Source organism: Triticum urartu, chromosome 5 (assembly GCF_003073215.2).
Source record: "Triticum urartu cultivar G1812 chromosome 5, Tu2.1, whole genome shotgun sequence".
Lineage (NCBI taxonomy): Eukaryota > Viridiplantae > Streptophyta > Magnoliopsida > Poales > Poaceae > Triticum > Triticum urartu.
In genome coordinates this window covers 67,439,795-67,463,142 of record NC_053026.1, presented here as the reverse complement: position 1 = coordinate 67,463,142, position 23,348 = coordinate 67,439,795, and positions in this window count along the sequence as shown.

The window sequence follows — 23,348 nt, the reverse complement described above, 5'->3', positions numbered from 1 at the left end:
CTGGAACTTTTTCTCTGCCATGTTTATTATTCCCTTTATATTCGACGAGAAGCCAGAAGGTACCTTAATACTGAGCAGCCATTCAAAGAAGATTTCCTTCTCTTGTTTGGTAAGAGCGTAGCTTGCATGACCCTGATGTATGCCGTCTTTTCCGTGCATACATTGCTGGTCCTCCCGTGCCTTAGGTGTATCTTTTGTCTTCCCATACACGCCCAAGAAGCCAAGCAGGGTCACACAAAGATTCTTCGTCACGTGCATCACGTCGATTGCGGAGCGGACCTCGAGGTCTTTCCAATAGGGCAGGTCCCAAAATATAGATTTCTTCTTCCACATGGGTGCGCGTCCGTCAGCATCATTCGGAACAGGTTGTCCACCAGGACCCTTTCCAAAGACCACCTTCAAATCCTTGACCATATCATGTCCATCAGCACCAGTACGGTGGCGAGGCTTCGTCCGGTGATCCGCATCACCTTTGAAATGCTTGCCTTTCTTTCTTACGGGATGCCTGCTCGAAAGAAATCGACGATGTCCCAGGTACACATTCTTATTAGCCAAATATATACTGTCGGTATCGTCCAAACAGTGCGTGCATGCGCGGTATCCCTTGTTTGTCTGTCCTGAAAGGTTACTGAGAGCAGGCCAATCATTGATGGTCACGAACAGCAACGCCTTTAGGTCAAATTCTTCCCCCATGTGCTCATCCCACGCACGTACACCTGTTCCATTCCACAGTTGTAAGAGTTCTTCAACTAATGGCCTTAGGTACACATCAATGCCGTTGCCGGGTTGCTTAGGGCCTTGGATGAGCACTGGCATCATAATGAACTTCCGCTTCATGCACAACCAAGGAGGAAGGTTATACAAACATAGAGTCACAGGCGAGGTGCTATGGTTGCTGCTCTGCTCCCCAAAAGGATTAATGCCATCTGCGCTTAGACCAAACCATACGCTCCTTGCGTCATCTCCAAACTCCTTCCCGTACTTCCTTTCGATTTTTCTCCACTGCGACCCGTCAGCGGGTACTCTCAACTTTCCGTCTTTCTTACGGTCTTCTCTGTGCCATCGCATCGCCTTGTCATGCTCTTTGTTTTGGAACAAACGTTTCAACCGTGGTATTATAGGAGCATACCACATCACCTTGGCAGGAATCTTCTTCCTGGGGCGCCGGCCCTCGACATCACCAGGGTCATCGCGGCTGATCTTATAGCGCAATGCACCACATACCGGGCAAGAGTTCAAATCCTCGTACTCACCACGGTAGAGGATGCAATCATTAGGGCATGCATGTATCTTCTGCACCTCTAACCCTAGAGGGCAGACAGCCTTCTTTGCTTCGTACGTACTCTCGGGCAATTCATTGTCCTTTGGAAGCATATCCTTTATCATTACCAGCAACTTTCCAAATCCCTTGTCAGATACACCATTCTCTGCCTTCCATTGCAGCAATTCCAGTGTGGTGCCCAGCTTTTTCTTGTCACCTACGCAATTCGGGTACAACAATTTTTTGTGATCCTCTAACATGCGCTGCAACTTCTTCTTCTCCAAATCACTTGCGCAGTTTCTCTTTGCATCGGCAATGGCCCGACCTAGATCATCAACGGGCTCATCTGATGCCTCTTCTTCAGCTTCTTCCTGCATTGCCGGCTCAGCTTCTTCCCGCATTACCGGCTCAGCTTCTTCCCCCATTGTTGTATCATCGTATTCAGGGAACCCATGGCCAGGATAGATGTCGTCGTCCTCTTCTTCTTCATTGTCTTCCATCATAACCCCTCTTTCTCCGTGCTTGGTCCAAACATTATAATGGGGCATGAAACCAGACTTAAACAGGTGGACGTGAATGGTTCTTGATGTAGAGTAATTGTGACCATTCTTACAGCGAGCACATGGACAAGGCATAAAACCATCCGCCCGCTTGTTTGCCTCAGCCGCAAGAAGAAAAGTATGCACGCCCTCAACGAACTGGCGAGAGCATCGGTCATCGTACATCCATTGCCGGCTCATCTTCATTACACAACACCGAATAGACCAAATTAATACAAGTTCATACATAGAGTTCATACAACACTTAAATGCAACAAACAAATAACTCTCTAGCTAAAGCATTTAAATGCAACAACAAATACGATCAAGATCGCAACTAAGGTAACAATGGATCCAACAGCATAATGATACCAAGCCTCACTATCGATGGCATATTTTCTAATCTTTCTAATCTTCAAGCGCATTTTCTCCATCTTGATCTTGTGATCATCGATGACATCGGCAACATGCAACTCCAATTCCATCTTCTCCCCCTCAATTCTTTTAAATTTTTCTTTCAAGTACTCATTTTCTCTTTTAACTAAATTTAACCTCTCGGCAATAGGGTCGGTTGGAATTTCTGGTTCACATACCTCCTAGAAAAAATTTCTATGTCAACTTGATGGGCATAATTTGTCATAAACACGAAATGCAACTAGTTTTAAAAGAGAATATACATACCACATCCGAATCATAACAAGGACGAGGGCCGACGAGGACGGATATCAAAACCATGGCACTATATGTATAACAAACAACGTACGGGTAAGATAATTATACGAGTAACTATATATCCAAATCACACAAACATCAATTTTTATATAAAATTTCATGAACAAGAGGCTCACCACAAGGTGGTGCCGGCGACGGGACGGTGCGGGCGATCGACGGTGGCTACGATGGAGATTTAGAAGGCACTAAGTAAACCACACCTACATATGCAAACTAAGTGTTATTTTTGACCTCAAATTGCATATAAATCAAATACTAGCACATATATATATATATATCCTCCCAAATTACTAAACTCACAAATTAATCACTATATAAAGCATTGCAAGAGCTAATCTAGCAATGAGAGATGAAAGGACAAAGTTGCTAACCTTTGTGATCATTTGAATGGATGGGGGCCTTCAAATCTTGACAAATTTTGGGCAAAATGTGTGATGAGCTCGAGAGGAAGAGGGGAAGAACAGAGAGGAGAGGGGAAAGGGGAAGAACAGAGCGAGCTCGGGTGGACGAAGGGTTTATGTAGGACGACCTTTAGTACCGGTTTGTGCCAAGAACCGGTACTAAAGGTGTTGGAGGAGGCCCAGGCTGACAACATCCTGCCACCACTCTCATTAGTACCGGTTCGTGGCACGAACCGGTGCTAAAGGTTCGCCACGAACCGGTACTAATGGAAGCGGCCCGGCTAGCCGTTGGAACCGGCACTAATGTATACATTAGTGCCGGCTCAAATACAAACCAGCACTAATGTGCTTCACGTTTGACCCTTTTTCTACTAGTGTACCTTGTTTCCATCTGCACTGACTCTCCTTTCAGGGTTGGAAGCAAATCCATGTGGGAATCTCACACGTGATAGGACCTTGCAGAATTCTTTTCTTTTTACCTTGTCCAAGACGTACACAGCTGGTGCCATATCCCGTGGTTTACCTTCATCTTGCACCTGCAAATGCTGTCTGATACCCAGGTGTGTCAAATCAATCCTAGATTTTAAGGTATCTTTCGTCTTGCCTTCAATATTAAGAAGTGTGCCGATAATGCTGTCACATATATTTTTCTCGATGTGCGTCACATCAAGATTATGCCGCAGATCCAAATCTTTCCAATATTCCAAGTCCCACAAAGTGGACCTGCGGATAAACAATAATCTCTCTTCTGCCCTGCCACGCTTCCTTTCCCCGCTACCATTATCAGGATGGTTTCCTGGTGTAATATGCCTGACCTTCTCTAATTCCACTTGCAACTCATCGGCGGTGAGCCTCTTTGGCGCATCACGGTTTTCATGCTTTGCATTGAACACATGTCTTCTGTATTTTCTAGGAAGCGGCTTGTCCTTGGCAAGGAAACGGTGGTGTCCAATGTAACAGATCTTGCTAAGTATTGCGTATGACAGCGGATTCCTGTCACAGCGAACACATGCATTGTAACCATGTGTTGTTCGCCCTGACATAGTGCCCAAAGCCGGATAATCATGGATGCACCAAATTATAACAGCACGCAGAAAGAAATCAGCTGGTGGGCTGCTATATAGGTCTCGAGTTAGAACACCCTTCCATAGCTGTTGAAGTTCCTCCACAAGAGGCTCCATGAACAAATCAAAATCCTTTGCAGGACTTTTTGGACCTGGGATGAGCAAGGCCATCATGTAGTTTGATTCTTTGGTGTAGACATTTGGAGGCATGTTGTAAGGGATAACAAGCACTGGCCACATGCTATATGTGGCGCTCTGGTGGCCAAATGGGTTAAATCCATCTGAAGCTAAGCCAAGTCTAATGTTTCTCGGGTCAGCAGCAAACTCTTTGTGCTTATCATTGAAGCTTTTCCACTCACTACCATGAGATGGATGGCTCATTACATTCTGATCTCTGTACTCCTGGTTCCTAGAATGTCACAATACATCCTCTCTTGTTTCAGCATCATGAAACAACCTCTACAATCTTGGTGTAATATGAAAATGTCTCAGAACATTATGAGGAATCCACTTCAAAGCATCGCCATCTTTCCATCTTGATGATTTGCATTTTGGGCATTCACTTAAGTTGGCATAATCCTTCCGGAACAGAACACAATTATTCTTACAAACGGGGCCGCGACCAACCGGGATGGAGGCTCTGGGACGGCACGGGGCGACCCGGTGGTGGACATCCATGGCCGGCGGCGCTATGGTTGGAGGTGACGGCGCTGCTGGATGGCTCGGGCTCCTGGCACCTTGGTCGTCAGGGTCCTGTGGGAGAGAGAGAGATGTGAGGTCAGCAGAAAGAAGGAAGAGAAGGAGCGACCGAGGGAGAGGGCGCGGGGTCGGCCTGGGGCTGCTACTGCGGCCGGCTCGAGGAGAGCTGCTGGTCTCAGGCGCGTGAGGAGGGAGGAGCTCGAGCGCGAGGGTCCTGGTGACGCGGTCGCCGGCGACGGTGGAGGCGCTGCTCGGGGACGAACGAGCAGAGGAGGGGAAAAACAAGGAGGAGAGGAGTCTGGCTGTGGTTGGTGGATCGGGAGGGGATGGATCCCAAGGAAGAGGATCGGTGGTGGCTGGTTAGCTCGGTGAAGAAAACGAGGGACTTGGTCGGAGAGGATTTGGATCGTGAGGAGATCCCGAGGTGGGAGGTGGAGTGGCGGCGACAAGGAGGATGGGACAGCTGCCCCAGATTTTAGGGTTGGTCTAGTTTATATAGCAAGCGGATTTTGGGTAAGGGCATTTGGTCCCTCCGATTTTTATCGGACGGTCGAGAAATAAAAGATAGGAAGACCAAATAGGAAAAAGGAGATGTTTGGGGATGATCCGGACACAACGGTGGCGACAGTCCGGGTCGGGTTCGGGACAACTTTCGAACGCGCGCGAGGGGGGCTGCGGGCTGACGAGAGAGGTTAGGTTGGACCTGACGGTAGGTGGTGGGTTGTGTAGACGGTCTCGAGCTGAGAGAAGAGAAAAGAGAGGCCCGGCGACTGTTTCCGGAGACCGAAAACGTCCAACGTTTGACCGACCATAATATCGCCATAGTTATCCGTTGGGCTATCAAACGAACTCCGAATGCGATGAAACTTGGCAGGTGACCTACTTACACTAAAACAACACTGCATGCCAACTTTCAACCCATTCCGAGAATATTTTCCGGCCACTTATAAAATAATATTTCGGACATGCCGCGGGCGCGTGCAAGTGTGGTTGGGCTCAGAACGGACAACGGACGGAACGAGGAGGCCGGGACAGATGCAAGTTTTAAAACATGATGATGCAATGCAGATGATGACATGGCAAGATGCAACACGAAAGCAAATGACAAGGCAACAACAATGAAAAACTGGGGAACAACTGGCACATCGGTCTCGAGGCATCACAACACTCCACCACTACGAGAGGATCTCGTCCCGAGATCTAGAATGGCACCGGAGGGACAACGGAAGAGAAAGAGGAGAGGTAAAACTAAGTTGCTTCTTTGACAAATGAGTGAAACCAAAGAACCTTGAGAAGTTGAACAACTTGAAATTAAGAATGCAACAAAGTAGAACAAAGTTGAAAGCACTCCGGTAGGGAAGAGGAACAAGGAAGAACAAATTCGTATGGCACTCCGGTTAAAAGAGATGTAAGACTTGATAAGGCAAAAAGAACTTGAACAAAAAGGCACAACACTCCGGTTAAATGGATAGGCATGAAAAGAACATGATCTTTGATGAAATGATTAAAGATGGGTTGAAGAGAGCAACATCACAAAGCCTCCGGAACAAAAGAAAGAATGGATGGTATGAACGGAAGGAAACAAGATCTTGTAAGATCACGCTTACCACAAATGCTAGAGGGAGTTGTTGGAAAACCAACAATGAAAAGAATAATCTTGATATGGTCTTATGGAATACATCTCAAATTATGAGGTGACAACCTGCCACTCACGGAAAAAGAATTGGATTGGAATGAACAAGGAGACGAGAAACTTATTCACCGGAAGGGTAAAAGAAGAATTTGGGTCATTTATAAACACCATAAATAGCAACAACCCTTAGGGAAAGCTTTAGGTGAAAATATAACCTAAGATAACTCTAGCGAAGAGGTTGATGGATTTAAAATATCTCATTCTTAACAACATTCGAATCATGAAACATGAACTCAGATTATCAAGAATGACACAATACCATCTCCAATGTTACGGAAGAAAGAATTGCACTCCGGATTACAATATGAAGAAAGCTTGAGCTTCTTAGAAAAGAATCTCGATGAAAACTTCGAGAAGGGATAAAATCCTTGATGAACCAACATGTAGAACCTTCATGAAGAACTCCGGTAATAAAAGAATGATCAAAACGGAAAGAGAAGTTGAAAACACAAGCGAAGCCTTGCGACGATTTAGATGAATCTCCGTGGTGATATAATTGAAATAACTTGGAGCTCCGGAAAGGAAAGATGAACAAAAGAAATCAAGAATTTTGATGAACCTCTGGAATAAGGAATTAATCACTTGGATGGAACAAGAATAAGAATTATGTTATGCGTATCCTTCAACAATTTAATTGCTGACAAGCAACGGATTTGGCATACTCTTATCCTCGTAGAAAGATCAAGATAGATATAGCGCAAACTTGAGAAAGTCTTCAATGATCCACCGGTAGAATTTGAAAAGCACGAATGCATAGATATGATACACGAAGGAAGAAAACTCTTGAACGAACCACCGTAAGAATTAAAATGACCGAGGGTATCTAAAGGAACACCGAGAAGAATTTGCAAATGAACGAAGATACATGAGAGAGTTTAGATACAAAAGAACGAAGAGATCATGAACTGATTAGAGGATATTTGAACGATGCACCGATGAGATTTGGGGAACGAGAGCTGAAAGCTGAGAATGAACAAGTCTTCTGAAATGATGGGCTCCGGATAATCGAACTGAAAATACCCTTGAATATCTCCTGATGGGTGAAAAAGGATTCTCACAATCGAAAATAATTATGAGAGGATGGCAACAAGCTAGCACCATGAATCTTGAGAGAACGGATATGATTTGGAGGGAAAATCTTCTTCTGTCTTCAAAATCTGGGAATTATGATGGAAATAGACACTTCGGAATGAATAATAGAAAAGGTAGAGCCAATGATGAAAAAATTTGAAAGATCTTGGAGAAAAGAATTTGACTGATGATAACTCATTCTTACGTCAAACTTTGTAAAGAAATATGAGGATAGCTCCGGGAAGATAAGAAGAGTCAGGTAAGATCCTGGGAAAAGACTTGTGGGTTAGGGCCCACTTAAAAATAAACACCGTTGGAATGATTACTTGAAAGATATTGCACCGGTTGAATTAAATGACTTGAAAGAGATAACAACCTCGAAATAGATTGAACTGATCTTGAATGAAAAAAACGAGCCTTCTGAGATATCTTGAGCACTCCGGGACAATAGAATAGCGAGAGGTGAACGATTAAGAATTGCACCGGCATGAGAAAACATTGAAATACGGAAAAGAATATGATCAACACCGAAAGCTTGAATTGGTTCCACCGGAGAAGAAAAAGAATGAATAATGGTGAACTAGAAACTTCGTTAAAATCTTCATGAGCATCACCGGGTAAGAACATCGATGGAGAAGAATGGAGAGACTTCACATCAATAAGATGGATACTCGATAAAGAAATCCGAGTCCTAGGAGAAACAAGGGTGGGAGGGTGGGAAAACACTATTGAGAATGAAACAAACACCGTTGAGAAGAAATGATAATTGATCTTGCGGAAGTTGAAATGATCGTATCCACTTGAAGAGAAGCACACCGGTTAAAAAAGGATTGACATGACAATCTCGATTATCAAGGAAGGATTTAGTATCCACATCGGAGTATGTGAACACCACTTAGACAAGGGATGGAATCAACATTTTACTTTGAAGCAACTCGAATACCACAACTAAAAAAACAAGGATTGGCTTGCAAAATAAGCCGGAACAAACATATGATAGAGATTTCGTCCGAAGTTTTCATGGTGGGGCCTACACGGGCTCGATCGTACAGCACCATCATGTACAAGGCAGTGCACATGACATACGAAGCGTCCCCGAGTCGGCATAGCCAAGGACTCTTTAAGACAAAATGAGACCACTGTAAAATCGACCGTGAATAGGCGGACCACTAGACGTCGAACCACAATTTCATATCATACATCTGTCGAAAAGATATCCTAAGAGCTACTTGAATTACCACTTATAAACTCCCGAAATTTTTCCGGTTATGCAATCAGGTGTTGGGGATACAGGGGAAGCATAATATCTCACCCAAAACTAGCAAATCCTACATCTAGCTGTATCCATCCTTCAACACATAACCAAGAAACCTTCGGAAATCATCTACCTCAACCTTCGAAAAGCATCCGTTATACAAGTTATGGCAATACTCCCGAACTCCCGCCCCAGTACTGGGTGGCGTCGAGGTTATCTCACCAACGGACTGCCTAAAAGAGATTTTCGATGTCGGCGTACTAAACTCAGGTATTCCAGAACTGCAATGGTAAAATTATGATGACAACACCTCGGAGCTCAACTCCCTGGTACACTGCCATAAAACCCCTGACAGGAGGCACCAAGACAATGTTCTCGTCACAAAACCATCGGAACGATTCCAAGATACCCGCGTGATCCTAAAAAAAATTTAGTGAAATTTGAGAAGAGAAGAGTCAAAACTCTACGTCAGGATGCCTTACCAGAGCAATGAGGAGACTGGGAAGTAAAAAGAATTCCTAAACTCTCCGATACATAATTCCTAAATGACTCAAAACATTTTTCTAGACTCAACAACGGCTGCTAATAACGATCAAGCAGTGGGGGCTCCTAAGGTCGGGGAAGGCTCTGATTACCAACTTCTAACGCTCTCGATGCGGCTATATCTCCCACGTGTCGAAGCACGACTTAGAGGCATAACCGCATTGAAAGCAATGTCGCAAGTGAGGTAATCTTCACACAACCCATGTAATACATAAGGGAAAAGATACATAGTTGGCTTACAGTCGCCACTTCACACAATACATGAATAAAGCATTACAACATCCAAATACAATCAGGGCCCGACTATGGAGCCAAAATAAAAGAAGAACCCCAAATGCGACAAAGGTCCCCGATCGACCCCAACTGGGCTCCACTATTGATCAACTAGAACGAAAACAACACAAAGGACAAGATCTTCATCGAGCTCCTCCTTGAGCTTGGTTGTGTCATCTGCACGGACTCTTCGGCACCTGCAAGCTGGTTTTGGAAGTATCTGTGAGCCACGGGGACTCAGCAATCTCGCACCCTCACGATCAAGACTATTTAAGCTTATGGGTAAGGTAAAAGGTATGAGGTGGAGCTGCAGCGAGCGACTAGCATATATGGTGGCTAACATACGCAAATGAGAGCGAGAAGAGAAGGCAAAGCACAATCGATAAAAGTATGATCAAGAAGTGATCCTATAGCAACCTACATCAAGCATAACTCCAACACCGTGATCACTTCCAGGACTCCGCCGGAAAGAGACCATCACGGTTACACACGCGGTTGATGCATTTTAATTAAGGTCAACTTCAGGTTTTCTACAACCAGACGTTAACAAATTCCCATCTGCCCATAACCGCGGGCACGGCTTCCAAAAGTTCAAAACCCTGCAGGGGTGTCCCAACTTAGCCCATCACAAGCTCTCACGGTCAACGAAGGAATAGACCTCCTCCCGAGACATTCCGATCAGGCTCGGTATCTCGGTTCTTCAAGACATTTCGACAATGGTAAAACAAAACCAGCAACACCGCCCGAATGTGCCGACAAATCCCGATAGGAGCTGCACATATCTCTTTCTCAGGGTGTCGTGGTTCTAACTCTGACAGTGATGTAGGGGGGTGAGTATGGAGAGGCGAGATCCTAGATATTGGGAAGTTGTTACACGCGAGGTTTACGAGTTCAGGCCCTTCTCGGAGGAAGTAATAGCTCTACGTCTCGGAGCCCGGAGGCGGTCGACTGGATTATGCATGTATAGATTACAGGGGTGCGAACCCTTCCTACTGAGGAGGGGGGTGGCTTATATAGAGTTCTCCGGCCCCCTCCTGCCCTCAGTAATGCAGGGTTTAAAGTACATTTAAGATGGGGCGTTACTGGTAACGCCTCTAATAAAGTGCTGTAATGACCATGAAGACTACTTAACAGCTGACCGTTTGCCTATGGAGTGACTGTAGGTCTCCTGGCAGTCGAGTGAATAGCTTCATGGTCGAGTGGTAGCTTCTTGGTCGAGTGTCTTGAACCCGTCGAGTGGAGTACCTTCAAGTCGATTGATGGGTGATTTCTTCTAGGGATGTCCTTGGGTAGGACTCTTTGGGACGGGTCCGTGCTCCTACCCCAAGTACACACCTTCATCATTAGCCCCCGAATGGATCGAGGTTAGAGTGGGGGAAGAGTTGGGGATCCTTTCCGGCCGATTCTTCGGGGCTGTAAGAGTGCCTCACTCAGGGTCAGTTGTCGCGGACGACGTCACCAACCTCTTTCAGTCGCCTTGATCCATTCCAAGCCCTTCGTCGAGTGAATATCCTTGCTTGCGACATGCCGAGTGTTGGTACGAGCGGGATACTCTGTTTTTGGCAAGCGGTTCTGCGGCCCGCGGATCTCACGAGATTTGGATTTTGGGAAGCGCGTGGGACGAGAGCAGCCGCAGTAATCGGAAGTGATAAAGCGGAAACTCCTCGATCCTCGCGTCGCCTTTTTCGCCACGTACTGCACGCGCGTCCGATGCGGGATTTGACTCGGCTGCCTCGGCCTACCGGTCAGCCACTCGAGAGCGGCCCCTTATAAGTTGCCGGCTCGGGGTTTCCAAGCCGCGCGCTTCTCTTCTGCTTCCTTCTTTCTTTCTTCCTCTCTCCCTTCGCCAGCCCTCCTGCGACCCTCGGCCGTACCCTAGCGTCGTTAGCCCGTGCGAGACCTCGCCGGCAATGATGGTGAAGGGCAAGACCACTGCTTTGGAGCACGCGAAGAAGGTGGCGGCGGCGGGGAAAGGAAAGAAGTCTTCGCGAGGTGGATCTTCCTCCCGGACCACCCTGCCCAAGGGTTGGATTCAGGGCGATTGGATGCCATTGGTGCTCCGGGAGGAAGATCTCGACGACATGGTCGAGGGAGGAGCCATTCCCCACGAGGCTGCGCGTCTCCTGGGGAGGGAGATCGAGCCGCAACCCCGCGACGGTGAGTGCGTGCTCCTCGCCACCCACATCGACCGAGGGTTTTCTCTGCCTCCCCATCCATTCTTCCGGAGATTCTTGAATTTCTTCAGAGCGCAGCTCCATCATTTTACCCCCAATTCCATAGTCTACCTTGCCGCGTTCATTTCCATGTGTGAGGCCTTCCTGGGTTGCCATCCGCATTGGGGGCTTTTCAAGCATATCTTTACTTGCCGCTCTCAGTCGGTGAAGAAGGCCAAGTCGAGTGACGAGAAGAAGCAAGTCATCCAGTTGTGCGGGGGTCTGGCAATCCAGACGAGGGGGAAGAGCTGTTTCCCCTCTATCACCTTCCCGGAGTCGGTCCGCGGCTGGCAGTCGACCTGGTTCTACTGCCAGGACCAGGCGACCCCCGGACAGTCGACCGGTCTTCCTCCTTTTTCACTCGACCGAGCCGAGAAGCCTATCTCTCTGAAAGTCACGCCGGAGGAAAGTGCCCAAGTCAAGGTATTGGCGGGTCGAGTGGTTGAACTTGTCCGTGAGGGGGTGACTGGGATGGACTTGTTAGAGGTCTTTCTCCATAGGCGCATCCAACCGCTCTAGGCGCGAGACCATCTGATGTGGCTGTATTCTGGCCTTGACGACACCACTCGGATCCACCCGGAGGAGGTCACCGATGAGATGCTGGAGGGGTGGCTGTCAAGCATCACGGGGAACAAAGACAACGCCCGAGGAGCCAGAAGGGTGATTCCACTCGACAACTCATATGAAGTGGATCAGGTATGTCTTTGTGTCGGATATCTGGCCTTCTGTATTAGTCTTCTTTGTGTAAGTCGACTGACTTTCGTCCTGTCCGTTGTCCTCCAGGCTACCACTGAGATGTACTCAACGCCCAACGGGGCACAAGGGCCGACCGAGGAAGGTGAGGGGAGCGGAGGCGAGAGCGGGGACGACCAGGTCGAGTGGGAGTTCGACGGTGAGGGAGAGGAGGGCGACGACATCTTCTCCAGTGAAGAGGAGGAGGAGGCTGAACCCTCCCGCCCGGAGGGACGGTCCAAGCTTGCCCACGATCCAGCGCAGGAATGTGGCAAGGCGGCCGCTCCTGTTGGGCAGTCGTCGAAACGCCCTCGGACTTCTTCTCCTCCGCCGACCGGGAAGGCTCCCAAGCACCCACGAACGGCGCCATCTAAGCCGCCCAAGGCCTTGCCCAAGATGAAGATAGTTGTTCCCACCATTTCGGGGTAACAACAACACTTTCTTTCCTTTGTCTACTATGGACGGATCCTTGGTCGATTCACTGGGCCAACTGACTAACTTTCGAGATTTGCAGTGGTGCAACTTCTGAGGTCTCCGCCAGGAACGACGACCAAGAGATGGAGGACGCTGCCACCTCCAACCCTGGTACGATCACTGCCGTCCTGCTTACGAGTCGACTGAAGCGTTGGTCGATTGAATGTTTTCCTTGCAGCTCCTCCTCATGTTATCGACCTTCCGGACGACGACGACAACGCACCACTGAGGGTGAAGAGGAAGAAGAAGGTGTTGGCTGGCAGGACTCCGCAATCCACTCCCACGCCTGAGGCTGCAGTTCGGGATGATGGCGAACCCACTCGGGCTTGTGTGACTTTCGCTGTTCCTTTGACGAGTGTGCAGCCTTCAGCGTCGACTGCAGATCCGTCTTCGCTTTCTGCTGCGTACCCCGTCCCCGAGGACCAAGTGGCTGCTGCGAAGGAGGCTGTACGCCAGGCTGGAGTCATGATGGAACAGGTAAAAGTGGCTCGGGAGGCATGCCAGGCGGCTTACGACGCAAGCTCGGCTCTTCAGAGCAATGTCCAGGTCAGTCGACTTCAACACTTGGTCTGTTTTGGTATGTTCTTTGAAGAATCTCTTTTCCGAAGATCTTTAAGTTTGTACACCCACTGGGTTTTTTTTGGACGAGTGGGGGCACGCTAAGTGCACCCACTGGGTGTAGTCCCCGAGACTACGGTCGGCTGCTGGCAGTCGGCTGTAGTCTTTAAATTGAGTCGTAGTTGAGTTTCTTCGCTCTGTCTGATCGGGCCATGTCGAATGGAACGGTATCCCGTCGACTACGGGCAGTCGACATCTTTCTCTCTCTTCTTTTTTTTTACTGGGTGTAGGCTTATTGTCTGTTAGCTGCTCGGAAGCAACTTGTCTTTGACTTGACTTCAGGGGTCGGTCGGGTGGTCTTTGACTCGACTTGGGGGTCGGTCGGGTGGGATAGGAACCGGTGGGGGCACGCTAAGTGCACCCACTGGGTGTAGTCCCCGACACTATGGTGGACTGCTGGCAGTCGACCGTAGTCTTAGTATTTATTGTCTTTGTTGCTCTTCTTCTTCTTTTTTTACTGAGATTGCAACTCCTCCCCTTCGACTTCAGAAGTCTTGTGATCTTGGAACCCGCTTGGCTGACCTGGAGAAGCAGCAAATTCAAATGAACCTCGATCTGGAGCTGGCCAGGACGGAGCTGCAGAAGGTCAGAGACGGCGCCGCAGGTAAGACGCCTTTGTCGACTGGTTAGTTTTCATGCTTGAGCATCTCTTCGCTTTCTCTGACTTAATCATCATTTTTGCAGAAAAACTGAAAGAAGCTCTGGCGAAGAAGGATCGGGACTTGGCTGCTGCCCGTAAGGAGGCTGATGACAAGACCGCTCTGGCCGCGCAGAAGCTGGCTTCGGTCGACCAATTAGAAGGGGAGAACACCAAGTTGAAGACCGCTCTGAAGGAAGCCAACAGGGAGTGTTCGCGTTGGAAGAAGGAGCACCTCAACCTGAGCGAGAAGATGGAAAGCATCACTCGCAGGAGAGACGACCTGGAGAGCTACTTGAGGAGCTTTGCCAAGAAGCTATACATCAAGCTCGAAGGTGCACAATCAGTTCCGACTGGTTCTTTTTGTGTCGACTCAGTTTTATGAAATTCGACTTATCCTTGGGTCGTGCATGCAGAACTTTGCCAGAACTTCGAAGAGGAGACCGGGCGGATCGAAACAGGTTTGGATCCAATCAACTCTCCGGTGCAAGACGAAGCTGCCATGAACCTGCTCCGACTGGAATCCCGCGTTGACGGCGTCGTGGATTACTTGGCTCGACTGAAGGTCGCCATGACGCGGATCGACCCGACGCTTTGGCCAGAGTCCACGCTCTAGAATGATCTCGAGTCTCTGATGACTCGACTCAACGGAATCCCTGACCGAGTGCAAGAGTGGAAGAAGTCTTCAGCTCGGTGTGGTGTCGACGTGGCTCTGTCTCTGGTCCGCGTCCATTGCAAGGAGGTGCGGGAGGAGAAGCTGGCCGCCATCCAAGTTGCCAACACGAGGAAGCACAACTTCCAGGACTTCATGGAGACATTTATTGCTGTTGCTACCCGCATCGCAGATGGGATCGACTTGGATGAGTTTGTCGCCCCTGCCAGTCCTCCTCCGCCTGAGGAATGAAAAAACTTGCCTCGGGATGCCGAGTGTATTTTGTAATCCGTTAAACTCTGCCTTAAATTTGCCTCGGAATGCCGAGTGGAAGTGTAACAGTTAAACTCTGCCGAGCTGTGGGCTCGAGTACTTCGATCTGAGGTCTCTCGGATATTTTAGGCTTTATTTGAACTTGATTTGTTGTTGAATCTCTTTGTGGATGACCCGTCGAGTGGGATTTGATCTTCACTCGAAATAACTTTGTGTCTGTGGTGCAGCTCCGAAGGAGAAGGTGGCGGTCGACCTGCCTCTCGTCGTCCTTGGGAAATGAGAAGCGTTTCATACTTAGGCGAGTGCGGGACTGCAGCTAAGCCTCTGAGTGGGAGGATTGCTCTCCACTCGGTAGGATTTTTCAAACTTAGGCGAGTGCTGACTGCAGCTAAGTCTCTTCGTAAGAGAACTTAGGCGAGTGTTGGACTGCAGCTAAGCCCCCGAGTGGGAGGTTTGCTCTTCACTCGGTAGGATTTTTCAAACTTAGGCGAGTGCTGACCACAGCTAAGTCTCTTCGTAGGAGAACTTAGGCGAGTGCTGGACTGCAGCTAAGCCCCCGAGTGGGAGGTTTTCTCTCCACTCGGTAGGATTTTTCAAACTTAGGAGAGTGCTGACCGCAGCTAATTCTCTTCGTAGGAGAACTTAGGCGAGCGCTGGACTGCAGCTAAGCCCCCGAGTGGGAGGTTTGCTCTCCACTCGGTAGGATTTTTCAAACATAGGCGAGTGCTGACCGCAGCTAAGTCTCTTCGTAGGAGAACTTAGGCGAGCGCTGGACTGCAGCTAAGCCCCCGAGTGGGAGGTTTGCTCTCCACTCGGTAGGATTTTTCAAACTTAGGCGAGTGCTGACTGCAGCTAAGTCTCTGCGTAGGAGAACTTAGGCGAGTGCTGGACTGCAGCTAAGCCCCCGAGTGGGAGGTTTGCTCTCCACTCGGTAGGATTTTTCAAACTTAGGCGAGTGCTGACCGCAGCTAAGTCTCTTCGTAGGAGAACTTAGGCGAGTGCTGGACTGCAGCTAAGCCTCCGAGTGGGAGGTTTGCTCTCCACTCGGTAGGATTTTTCAAACTTAGGCGAGTGCTGACCGCAGCTAAGTCTCTTCGTAGGAGAACTTAGGCGAGTGTTGGACTGCAGCTAAGCCTCCGAGTGGGAGGTTTGCTCTCCACTCGGTAGGATTTTTCAAACTTAGGCGAGTACTGACTGCAGCTAAGTCTCTGCGTAGGAGAACTTAGGCGAGTGCTGGACTGCAGCTAAGCCCCCGAGTGGGAGGTTTGCTCTCCACTCGGTAGGATTTTTTTTTGAACTTAGGCGAAACGGGTTCGCGGCTAAGTCACCCACTGGGGGTTCTCGTATGTAAACAGAAGTGACAGCAATCATTGGAACACTCTTGACTTTGATAAAAATGAACTGCGGAAGTTTCTCTTATTACATCTTTATGGGAAGGAACTTAAGTGTAAAAGGGGCGGAGTAGTTCCGCATTCCAAGCTCACGGCTCGTCAATCTGGCGATCAACATTGTAGAGGTGATACGCTCCGTTGTGGAGGACTCTGGTGATGATGAAGGGGCCTTCCCAAGTAGGAGCAAGCTTGTGTGGTTTCTGTTGATCCACTCGGAGGACCAAATCTCCTTCTTGGAAGGCTTGACTCTTCACATGTCGGGCATGGAATCGACGCAAGTCTTGCTGATAAATGGTCGATCTGATCATGGCCATCTCTCTTTCTTCTTCCAGGAGGTCTACTGCATCTTGCCGAGCCTGTTCTGCTTCATCTTCGGTGTAAAGCTTGACTCGGGGAGCATTGTGAAGGAGATCACTTGGCAGAACGGCTTCGGCTCCATAAACAAGAAAGAATGGGGTTCTTCCAGTCGACCGGTTAGGGGTGGTCCTTAATCCCCACAAAACTCGACCCAGGCACCTGCTGCGTGCTTGAGATCACGCATTAGCCGAGGCTTTAGTCCTTTGAGGATCAGACCATTTGCTCTTTCAGCTTGTCCATTCGACTGGGGATGGGCGACTGACGCATAGTCGACACGAGTGCCTTGAGAGGCGCAAAAGGCTCTGAACTGGTTGAATCGAAGTTTGACCCATTGTCAGTGATGATGCTGTGAGGGACTCCATATCTGAATGTTAGTCCTCTGACGAAACTAATAGCAGTGCCAGCATCGAGGTTCTTGATGGGTTTAGCTTCAATCCACTTGGTAAACTTGTCGACTGCCACAAGCACATGGGTGAACCGCTCCTGCCTGTTCTCAGAGGACCGACCATGTCCAGTCCCCAGACAGCGAAGGGCCAGACGAGTGGAATGGTCTTCAGGGCTGATGCGGGTTTGTGGGACATGTTGGAGTAGAACTGACACCCCTCACACTTGTCAACTATCTCCTTTGCCATCTCATTTGCTCTTGGCCAGTAAAATCCCGCTCGGTATGCTTTTGCCACAATGGTCCGGGAGGACGCATGGTGACTGTAGGTCCCCGAATGGATCTCATCAAGGATCATCTGACCTTCTTCCGGAGTTATGCACTTCTGACTGATTCCAGTCGCGCTTTCTCTGTACAACTGCCCCTTTATGACTGTGAAGGCCTTGGATCGGCGGACGATCTGTCGAGCCTCTTCCTCGTCCTCTGGGAGCTCTTTCCTTAGGATATACGCGATGTATGGTATCGTCCAGTCGGGAGTGATGGCCAAGACTTCCATGATCAGGTCGACCACAGCAGGAACTTCGACTTCAGTCGGATCTGTGGCACTTTTCGGTTGTGGGGCTTCTTCTGTGAAAGGATCCTCCTGGACTGACGGCGAGCGGATGTGCTCCAAAAACACATTGCTGGGAATGGCTTCTCTCTTGGAGCCTATCTTTGCCAGATCATCGGCTGCTTGATTTTTGAGTCGGGGGATGTGATGAAGCTCTAACCCCTCGAATTTCTTTTCTAGCTTTCTTACTGCATTGCAATAACCGGTCATAGCCGGACTTCTGACGTCCCACTCCTTCATCACCTGATTAACCACCAAATCTGAGTCGCCGTAGACCATGAGGCGACGGACGCCGAGTGAAATGGCCATGCGCAACCCATACAGAAGTGCTTCATACTCTGCTTCATTGTTGGAGGAATCGAAGTGAATCTGGAGGACGTATCTGAGCTTTTCTCCTCGGGGGGAGACTAGAACTACCCCAGCACCGGAACCATTCAGCATCTTAGATCCATCGAAGAACATGGTCCAGTGCTCCGAGTGAACTTGAGTCGGAAGCTGCTGTTCAATCCACTCGGCGACGAAATCTGCGATTGCTTGGGACTTAATAGCCTTCTTTGCTTCAAACCTGATATCTAAGGGAAGGAGTTCAATCGCCCACTTGGCCACTCGACCAATTGCATCTCTGTTATGCAGTATCTCTGACAGTGGGGCATCGCTGACGACTGTAATGGAGTGGTCAGAGAAGTAATGTGCAACCTTCTTCATGGTCATGTAAATCCCATATACAAGCTTCTGGTAGTGAGGGTATCTTTGTTTTGAAGGGGTCAAAACTTCAGACAGATAATAGACTGGGCGTTGAACTCTGAAGGCCTTTCCTTCTTCTTCCCGCTCGACCGTGAGTACTGCACTGACAACTTGTCCCGTGGCCGCAATGTACAGCAGCAGAGGCTCTTTGCTGATTGGGGCAGCAAGCACCGGCTGGGTGGAGAGCAGGGCTTTGAGTTCTGCAAACGCTGCGTCAGCTTTTGGAGTCCACTCGAACTTGTCAGACTTCTTCATCAGTAGGTAGAGAGGCAACGCCTTTTCACCAAGGCGAGAAATGAATCGACTCAAAGCGGCCAAGCAGCCTGTAAGCTTTTGGACATCGTGCACGCGTACAGGACGCCTCATCCGGAGTATGGTGCCAATTTTCTCAGGATTGGCGTCGATCCCTTGTTCAGAAACGAGAAAACTGAGTAACTTTCCGCCTGGAACTCCGAATGTGCATTTTGATGGATTGAGCTTGATATCATACCTCCTGAGGTTGGCAAAAGTTTCGGCAAGGTCAGCTCGCAGGTCGGAACCTTTGCGTGACTTGACCACAATATCATCCATGTATTCCTCCACATTCCGACTGATTTGAGTGAGTAAACACTTCTGAATCATTCTCATGAACGTGGCTCCGGCGTTCTTGAGGCCGAACGGCATAGTGACATAACAGAAGCATCCGAATGGGGTGATGAAAGCTATTTTGATTTCGTCGGGTCCATACAGATGGATCTGATGGTACCCGGAATAAGCATCTAGAAAAGACAATCTCTCGCACCCCGCAGTCGAGTCGACTATTTGGTCAATGCGAGGGAGAGGAAAATGATCTTTCGGGCAGGCCCGATTGATATGTTTGAAATCAATGCACATGCGAAGTGACTTGTCCTTCTTGGGGACCATGACGACATTGGCGAGCCACTCGGAGTGGTAAATTTCTCGGATGAACCCTGCTGCTAAGAGCCGAGCCACCTCCTCGCCAATGGCTTGCTTCTTCTGGACGGTGGACCGTCGAAGATGTTCCTTCACAGGCTTGAATTTTGGGTCGACCCGTAGACGGTGCTCAGCCAGCCCCCTGGGAACTCCAGGCATGTCGGAGGGTTTCCATGCAAAGATGTCCCAGTTCTCACAGAGGAGCTGGATGAGCGCTTCTTCCTATTTGGAGTCAAACGTCGTTGAGATGTGAGTCGGGGCAGCGTCGGGGTCGGTCGGGTGAATGTCGACTATTTTTGTTTCACCGGACAACTGAAAAGCTGATTCTAAAGCAGGCTTCTTGGCTCATAGCAACTCGCTTGGGTCGGCAGTCTTTTGGTACTCTTGCAGCTCGACCACTGCCATCTGAGCATCTGCAATCTTTGAGCCCTTCTGAAAGCACTCTTCCACCTTCTTCCGATTGCCTGTGACAGTGATCACACCTTTGGGGCCAGGCATCTTCAGTTTGAGGTACACGTAACATGGCCGGGCCATGAAGCGTGCGTAAGCTAGCCTGCCCAAAATGGCGTGATAAGCACTTTGGAAGTCCACGACCTCGAATGTCAACTTTTCCTTGCGGTAATTCTTTGAATCACCGAAAACCACATCAAGAGCGATCTGGCCGAGTGATTGGGCTTTCTTCCCAGGAATGACTCCATGGAAACTCATGTTACTGGTGCTGAGTCTGGACATCGGAATGCCCATTCCTTTCAATGTTTCAACATACAATATGTTCAGGCCACTGCCTCCATCCATCAGGACTTTAGTCAATCGGGTGCCTTCAACAATTGGATCGACCACCAAAGCTTGCCTCCCAGGGGTGGCAATGTGCGTCGGGTGATCAGACTGGTCAAATGTGATGGCAGTCTGGGACCACTTCAGGTAACTGGGTGTTGCCGGGGCAACCATGTTCACCTCTCGGTTAATGACTTTCAGTCGACTTTTGCTTTCGACATCGGCAAAAATCATCAGGGTGGAATTGACTTGGGGGTATCCATCGTCACTGTCTTCCTTGTCCTCGACTCTGTCCAACTCTTTTTCCTTATCCTTGGACTGTTTTCCTTGGAACTGCTGGATCAGGAGCCGGCACTATCGAGTGGTATGCTTTGGGTAAATAAAATTACCCTCTTCATCCTTCTTGGTGTGGATGTGACATGGCAGATCCAAAACATCATTTCTGTCTTGATCCTTGACTTTTTTGGGCTTCCAGGTGCCCTTGGGTTTTCCCTTGAAGTTTCCCTGGGTTATGGCCAGGGCCTCTCCAGGGGCGGCTGGCTCGGCCTTCCGCTTCTGCTTCCGACCGGAATTGCCTCCAGTTTCCTGGGCGATTGTTTTCTGCTTGCCACTCCGGAGTCGATCTTCGTCTTCTCCGTTAGCATACTTGGTGGCAATCTCCATCATCCGATTTAGAGACATCTCTCCAGTTTGACCGAACTTCAGATTCAACTCTCTGTATTTAACACCTTCCTTGAAGGCACAAACCGCTTGATGGTCCGGCACGTTCTCAACCGAGTGATGCAGCGTGATCCACCTCTGGATGTATTCCCTCGGAGTTTCATTCGGCTTCTGCACGCAAGACCGCAGCTCGGTTAGGCCTGCAGGTCGCTTGCATGTTCCTTCAAAGGTTGTGATAAACACTCGGGAGAGGTCCTCCCAAGTGTAAATGCTGCTGGGTGCCAACTGATTTAGCCATGCTCTGGCCGAGCCCTCTAACATGAGAGGCAAATGCTTCATGGCCACCTCGTCATTGCCACCGCCAATCTGTACAGCCACTCGGTAATCTTCGAGCCAGGTGTCAGGCTTAGATTCACCGGTGAACTTGCCGATTCCAGTCGCCAACCTGAAATTGGGAGGTATCACCGCGGCTCTGATGGCTCGACTGAAACACTCTGGCCCTGAAGCACGTACTCTGCTGCTGGCAGGCGCATCTCTGTTGTGGCCTTCTCGATGAGCTCTGTTCCTGTCAACCAAACCTTGAACAAGGATGGATCTCGCATCAAAGCCTGGGTCTCTGGGGTCGACTGGAATCCTCTGCCCAACACTATGAGGGCGTCTGTCATCTTGCCGTCGAGGCGCATATGACCCACTCCTCGGGGGAGGGGTTGGCACTCGACGTCGATCATCATGGTCGAATCGGTGATCATACTGCTCATTCCTCATGTACTGATCCTGCTGGCCACCACGTCCCTCACGCCTCGGGGGCGATCTCGGGCTGTGAGCTGACTCGACTGTATCTGTTGCGACAGACCGACTGTGGATCCTATTCCGCGACTGAGAGACAGCGGAATTCTGGTCTCCCGCCGCCCGGAGCAATGCTCTGATCTGTAACAAGCCCCTGCCAGCCTCCGACTGGGAGGGCTGAATCGATTCTGCTATACGGGCCGCGGCGGCCAGATTCTGAACTGGGGTTCGATATACCTGCGTCGGCAGGAAGAGCTGGCGTCGACTAGACTCGGGAGCCCGCTGACGCGCTTGCTCGTCGAGTGCTCGCTGGAGATTCTCCAGTCGAGTGCGCTCGGACAAGTTGGCCAAACGCGCGTCCTCCAAGGCCCGGGCCTCGGGGGTCTCTCCGACGATAGGAGTGCGGAGCGCGTCCATGTTCCGGCGGCGAAGCTCCTCTCGCTACAATGACGTGAGAGGTTCGGGGAGATACTCGTCGTGGGGATGCGACGGATCGCCCCCACCCGCGCCTCCATCAGTGCGAGGGAAACCAGGGGGACTGTGTGTTCCATCGACTGCCAGAACCTCAGCCGCTGGATCGCTGCTGTCGCACTCGGATGCGGTCTCCACGGAGCCAGTCGACAGGTCGAACAGGCCGTAGAGGGATTCAACGGGCTCGATGGCCGCGACTTGCGGGGCTGCCGATTGGCGGGCCACGGCATGCCTCACCCACCGCTAAAGTCTTGACCGACCGGACCGCTTGCGCTGGTGGGAGACAGGGCGGGGAGACGATACGGGGGCCAACCCATATTGGGTCGACGGTTGCCGCAGGAGGACGCCACGAACGCATGCGCGGAAATGTGTCGCACCGCGGGCGGGGAGCGCGTCAATGTCGAGCGGTGCCTCCTGAAGCCAGGCGGAGTCGTCGACGATGAAGGTGAGCACGCCGAGACGGATCTCGCGGTCCTCCACCAAAACTCCGCAAGAAAACATGATCAAAGGGATCGAGAAAAATCACAACTTCTCCAACTAAGCGCTAAGATTCCGACCCCATGGTTGGCGCCAACTGTCGTGGTTCTAACTCTGACAGTGATGTAGGGGGTGAGTATGGAGAGGCGAGATCCTAGCTATTGGGAAGTTGTTACACGCGAGGTTTACGAGTTCAGGCCCTTCTCGGAGGAAGTAATAGCCCTACGTCTCGGAGCCCGGAGGCGGTCGACTGGATTATGCGTGTATAGATTACAGGGGTGCGAACCCTTCCTACTGAGGAGGGGGGTGGCTTATATAGAGTTCTCCGGCCCCCTCCTGCCCTCAGTAATGCAGGGTTTAAAGTACATTTAAGATGGGGCGTTACTGGTAACGCCTATAATAAAGTGATATAATGCCCATGAAGACTACTTAACAGCTGACCGTTTGCCTACGGAGTGACTGTAGGTCTCCTGGCAGTCGAGTGAATAGCTTCATGGTCGAGTGGTAGCTTCTTGGTCGAGTGTCTTGAACCTGTCGAGTGGAGTACCTTCAAGTCGATTGATGGGTGATTTCTTCTAGGGATGTCCTTGGGTAGGACTCTTTGGGACGGGTCCGTGCTCCTACCCCAGGTAC